This window comes from Merops nubicus, unplaced genomic scaffold (genome assembly GCF_000691845.1).
Source record: "Merops nubicus isolate BGI_N331 unplaced genomic scaffold, ASM69184v1 scaffold15569, whole genome shotgun sequence".
NCBI lineage: Eukaryota > Metazoa > Chordata > Aves > Coraciiformes > Meropidae > Merops > Merops nubicus.
Genome location: NW_008633183.1, coordinates 516 through 7,304, shown reverse-complemented (window position 1 = coordinate 7,304; position 6,789 = coordinate 516).

Below are 6,789 nucleotides of genomic sequence, written 5' to 3'. Positions count from 1 at the left end.
TCAAAGTAAAAGTACCAAAAGAGAAGGGAGATTACACTCTACTATTCTAACTGTTACAGTCTAATATTTATATAATGGCACATGAAATTACAAATCCAGGACTGTTGTCTTATGTGAGCCAAGTGTTCATTCTTACTTGAACAAAAAAGATTAGATAGACATTAAATCAGAAAATATTCCCTCTGGAAAAAAAAAAAGCCTGAAATCTGGGGATATATTTTAATTACTTTGCCTTCCAAAGAAACACATGAAAATATTATTATTCAGTATTATAATTAGTAATGAGACAACTAAGCAGATGTTCCTGAAAGAATATAGAAAAAAAAAATTGTACTAATTACATGAGAACAAACATGGAACATTTTTTCTCCTTGCAGTTATATCATTATCTATATTATAAAGAAGGCTTAAAAAGTGTTGGTTAAAGAAAAGCTGAAAACTGTTCTTGGCACTGTACAATAAGATGCTGTCTACAGTGAAAAACTGAAACTAGTGCATTGATAGCAATTCAAAAATGAGATATTCTGAACTCTGCAATTAAGAGAGAAAGAACATTTGGAAGAGTCTTTACGATTCATTTAGCTGCTACCTAGAGAGAGAGCCTCAGTTCTGCATCACCACTGCAGCAAAAGCCACATGCTGCATCTCTTCCCCAACTACAGACTGCTAGAAACATGGTTACACTTCAGAAGACCAGATTACCAACATCACTCAGTGTACTGTAGGTCCCACAGAGAACACTCTTAATGGAAACCACCTGAAAACAAGCTGGCTGGAAAATCTGGCCCAAATATTGGATATTTGTCTTTAGATGTGCAGCTACGTAAGAACACGTCTTCACACATGTACTACAGGTGAATCAGAACAGAATTGTTTCAGATCCTCCACAAAAAAAGAACTCAGTTTGTCAGTTAAAAAAAAAAAGTTTGTATTCACCACATGCTCATAATTTGCATAATTAATCTTTAATCACAGCTGGAAGCTACAGGTTTATAAATATATATTTCTCATAATTGTGATAACCAGTGACTAGATGTTTTGGTGGAAAATTATCTGAAACACTGTAAGGCTAGGTAATTACAAGGCATTATTAGAAAACAGATTCTGAACTTTTGGTGATATTACATTGCTTTTACAAACATTAGAAACAAACATTACTTGGTGAAATATAAACACCTCAGAAGAACCTACAACCAAAAGTAATTTACTAGTTAAGTACATAGTTAAGAAACAATTTTTTTTTTAACCAAAGTCAAGGTAAATCCATGAAAGAGTAATAAACCCCTGCACATTAAAGAAGACTATCTTTCTCCAGTACAGAGAGAAATAATTTGTGTAAAACTAAGGGAGAAGTTAGCTTTGTTTAACAAACTATTCCAAGAACAGTATGTTTCTGCTACAGCAGTTGAATTTTCCTCTATTACAACATGGATTCATGTCCAGATCGAAGCAGGTTTTGCACCCAAGAAGAGCTTATTTTGTACTGACCTTAAAATGCACAAACTTCATGTCAGGGTGCACCTCCATGAAGCCAGTCACAGGATGTCCACAGGATGTCCACAAACATTTGTTATACCACAGTTTAGAAACGGGATTTACGAGTAATCCTATATCAATTTCAGTCTTACTGCTTTTGATCAGGTTTAAAAATATACGTATTAGCTCTTTGAGTTTAAAAGTACAATACAATTTGGCTTGTTTTTAAAATACAGAAATACAAAAACTTTAAAACTCAACACAACTTATTGTCCTAGAAGGTGATAAAGAGTGAAATATCATGTGTGAGTCTTCATTATGCAATTTTATGAAATATTGTCTTCTTACTGTTATTCAAAGGAGTACAATACAGTGAAGTCAGACTGGACAGAAACAAGAGCCTAAAGATAACACCATTTAAGACATAGTTTCCTTAATGACACTTTTAACAGACTATTCTATACACACACCTCCCAATACATCAACTATATCAATCCCTAAAAAAACCCAGGTGCACCATAATATTGCATAGAAAGAAATCCCTGGTATTAATACACTTGTACTGGAGACTTGGACTTTCTCCCTGCCTTACTACATCAAAGCACATATGTTTTCAAAAAACACACATCTCACATTTGACATTTTTTTAAGCTATATTCTTTGGAATCACTAGTGCGTGTGTTATTTCAAGCATATTTTTATTCTGCATGCTATCATTTAGTATTTAAAAAACTAAAATTAAAACAGTTTTTCTGCCTTCCTCCCAAAACTAGAATGTAAAATAATCTTCCTGTGTTACACATATATAAAATCAGACCTTTCTCAACAACAGAAAGCTCAAACAAAAGCCAGGATAGCTGAATGAAGAGGACAGTCACATAAGATGGGGAAATCCAGGGTCAAAAATCCTCTCTGTAAAATGATTTAAAACTTGTATTTATAAGTTGGATAAAGAAAGAGTCCAACGAACAGCCCATGGTTTTACAGCTCAGCATTCACTTTGACCATGGAAAACCTACATTCAAGTCTGCACACCGACGTAAGGAAGGATTCTTACCACTGAAAAATTTTAGGCAATTCTCTCACATAAAGTGAACATGAGAAAACCATCCTGTTGAAACAGGTATGTTTTCCTGCATGTTCCATTCTGAAAAATGTCACCATCCTCTATTTAAAAAAAAAAAAACAAAACTGATTAGCTCTACATAAAGTTAGTTATTTTTATTCTACAGCGAAATTGACTATATTCCTACCTTAAACTACTTATGTTTGAAAAATCTCAATGTCAGTGCTCAAAAATATTTTCATTTCAGTAAGGAATCCTTTCCTGTTCAGAATAGGTACACGCAAAGTGCACACAGGAAACAGAACTACTGATGATCTGCCAAGAAGCCAAGCAGTAAAATTGAAAGGTAAAAGTAATTTTCTTCAGATATTCCTTACGGTGAGCACTTTTTTCTCATTATATAAACTGTGCAGACAGATTAAATCCATCCAAAATTTTTCATGGTATGCATTATGCAGCATAAGATAAATAACAGTAAAAGCTGAAAAGACCATGTCTTCACAAATAGATTTCATAAAAAACTAGAATTTCTGATTTCAGATAGAATATATATTAAGAATATCTGTGTAAGAGGTGAATATATATAATAAATATATCTTCATATATTAACTATAGTCACAGTTGGTTGTTTTTTCACTTAACTACATCATTACAGAGGTGTACCAGGAAGACATATTTCTAACTAATTTCTTTCACTGTAATATGGGAAAATATTATCAAATTCTCCTGCCTGATACAGATTCAGGATTTCTAGCACATCTGAAAATGCATCAGGAATAAGAATTGATTATAGTATTTTTAGTATAAATTTCATTTAATGCCAAAGCCATCATTGGGCTTCGGGTGATAGAGCTAAGGAACACATGAAATATCTTCCTAGGAAATGTTGAAAGGCACATAAAAATTTCATGTATATTTAATAATATGTTAAAAAGCAGATTCCGAGTATTTCTGTGGGTTACTTCACATTAAACTATAGGATCAGCAGATGTTTGCCTGTTGGCATTATGGAAAAACATTTTATGTATCAGTAAAGAGATCATGCTTATGCATGAACAGACATTTGTTCATTCAAGTGCTACATTTTCCCCTCACATATGCTGAAGCAACAAAAATTGTGCACTTATTCTCCTGTTTACTGAGATACCAGGGCACACACATTCACATCAAAAAGTTACTTCCAAATGGTAAAAGGAGAAAATAAATAATTTACCTGACATTACGTGCACACTGAAAGTGAGTATGACAGTTTCAGTTACTGATTTTATGCTGAGTAGTAAGGTTAGCTAGCTGAAATTCTATTTACAGTTACTTAATAGTTCTGATTCCTTTTCAGACTTCTAATGATTTGGGTGGATTTTAAAAATAGCCATGAAAGGCATAGAATCACATGCAGAAAACCTACCAGTTTCAGTGTGAAAGCAGCAAACGACAATTTATATCAGGCATACAGTACAATTAGACTCACTGTATAAAGTATTAGATTGCACACAAAATAACATGGCACATTTCATAAATCTTCAACTTTGCACAATAAGTGACAGACACATTTTTACCTCTGCAGAGACATAAGCAATGAATAATTCACTTCGAAGTCAAGTACATGGCCTAAGGATTATTGCCTTGCCTAAACCATTCTACTATCACTTGGAAAGGAAGGTGGCACAGGCTCTATTCATGCAAATAAAAACACAAAGAGCTGAGATTTTTTTCCAGAAAAAGGATGGCATGAAAATTTTCAAATGTTTTACTTCACTTGTGAAAGTTCATTTTGTTGAATTATATTATTTAGAAATGTGATTGTGAAAAGTTGTTTTGCTCCTGCTCCCATTAAAATGATTGGTGCCCCACCAACTGGAAAATGATCCTCTTCAACACAGGTTTTTCTCCTCAAAGTCATCATTTACATAAATATGATGATGATGATTATTGGGGATTTTTATTTTATCTCCATTTATCACAATGCTTCTAGCAAGCCACACATAGCATCAGGTTCAAGTCTAAAGAATTTGAAACTGTATGTGACCAATGCTAGTGGAGAAAAAATGCTGTCATCCTAACTGAACATGGTTTTGGAATTTGAATAAATCTCACCTGGAAACAAATTAGTCTGATAGAAGTGAAAATGTGTAACCAAAGCAGCACAACTTTGGCATGTAGCACACTGACAAATGTGTATTAAAACCCCTCAAACTTCTTCCACAGCATTTTTGAGTCCAGGCTGGCAGGGCACAACCTTACCTTTCAGGCTTTAGAAAGCAGAGGTTTATAAATGCTTCCAGAAGACTATGGCTTTTACTGGACTTGCACATATGTCACTGATAATCTGATCAAAATTTGGTGTTGAGGACAGGTTTAACTGCTTGAAAGCTCAGTAGACCTAGTTCTGCAAAACTTTCTTCTGGTACACTGCAGCCACAAAAGGTTTAGTATTCAGATTTGTGTTTGACAAATGGAGCCAGAAATAAAAGAGCGATTAATATCTGAACGGTGTTATCAAGCCATAGCCCAATTCTGCCTACAAAATTTCAACCAAGAGCAACAGCAATTTCACCTCAGTCATGATTAAAAAAAAAAAAAAAACAAAAAACACAACAACCTGCTAGTGTACTTGACACACATATATCCATTTAGGTATTCCAAATTTAAAGAGCGTTCAAGCCACAGTTGCTCTAAGGAGATTTTTAAATGATTAGAGACCTGCAGACGTTGTGAATCAAATGACAATGAAAACTGCCATTCACTGGAAATTAATTTTGAAGTTCCAGAGTTAGTTATTCACTGTTAAAAATGGTTTTAGCACCATTCGTGTTTCTAAAGCCATTCAAACAGTAAACAGGAAATCTTGTTAAATCTTTATAAGCAAAGTTGCAGCATCGGCTAACCTAAAATGCATAGAAACTATTTTTTTCCCCAAGCACTTTCACCAATCCACAGAACAGTTGTTGATTCACTACTTGGGTAAAACAGGGCAAGCAAAAATGTTCTGGAAAGCTAGAACATATAAATACAAAGATGTTTGGCTATATTTCCATCAGGTTTCAAAGTGCTTTCAAATGGAGACAAGTCCTTTTCCTTCTCTCCAGTATTAAGGCTCTTTTAGGAAAAAAAAAATTAACTAAAAGACACTTAGTCTTTCTTTACCAAGTACACCACTTAATATGTTTTAATCATGAACATTTTAAAACCCTAGTTCTGCAATTCTAGCTTTATAACTGTGCACTAGCAATAAAGCAATCCTATAATTACAAGATCAGGGCCATACCCTAACATGTAAAATACTTAGTAGATGTTGACAGGTCCATTTCTTTTATACAGTTTTAATTAAAAACACAGAAATTAGAAAACTGACTGGGAAATTTAAACCAAGTGACCAATACTCCAGAAAGCAGCCTCGATATTATTTCTATTTAATTAGAAACAGCGATCTAGAGAAATTAAAATAAATGCTCTTTCCCCATCAAGTTTCCAGTCTTCCCTTCCCCCCCCCCGGCAGAATGTGTAGTTTAATCATTCCAACTAAACCAGATCCTCAGGAGACAAAAGTGCTCTCAATTCCCACCAAAGTCAAAAGGCTCTATGAGAATTTGACATTAATCAAGCTGTTTGGGACACTTAACCTTTTCGAGGAACTCAAAAATGCAGTTAAAAAGAAATAAATCGCATTCCATTCCTAAACAATCTCCAGAAGAGCCAAACTTTAAAGGCCTGATCACACATCCCTTCATAATCAGAAGATCACATTGACATCAGTTTCTCCACTCTCAGAAGTCCCATTTGTAGAGCTCCCTTTCCTGCAAGCACATACACGCCTAATTCCTGGAAAATCATCACCCAGATTTGGCATCAGCACAACCTGTATTCAGCCAAACTCCTGAAAAAGTGAGTTTAGAGAGAAAAATACTCTATTTACTGCCAATATCATTTAAAACGCACACCTGAAGGCAGAAGTCAGCATGCTCTGGAAATTTATTGGTATAGTTTTATATGGCAAAATATGCCTTTCTTCAACTTGTCTTTCTCAATTCAGCCAATTTTGTGAAATTCATCACTTACTGAAATTATCACGAAAAATTTGGGGCATTTTTTTTTCAGAAAGCAGGCTCCTGGACCAGTACCTTAAGCATAACAAATTCAATGAAGCTACTAGCTGAATAAAACTGAAAGTGCTGCTTGGGATGCAGACTGAAATTACGGATTCAACTCTTCAATTTCTAGTTCCTCTGGTGCAATTCCATGACTTTCCT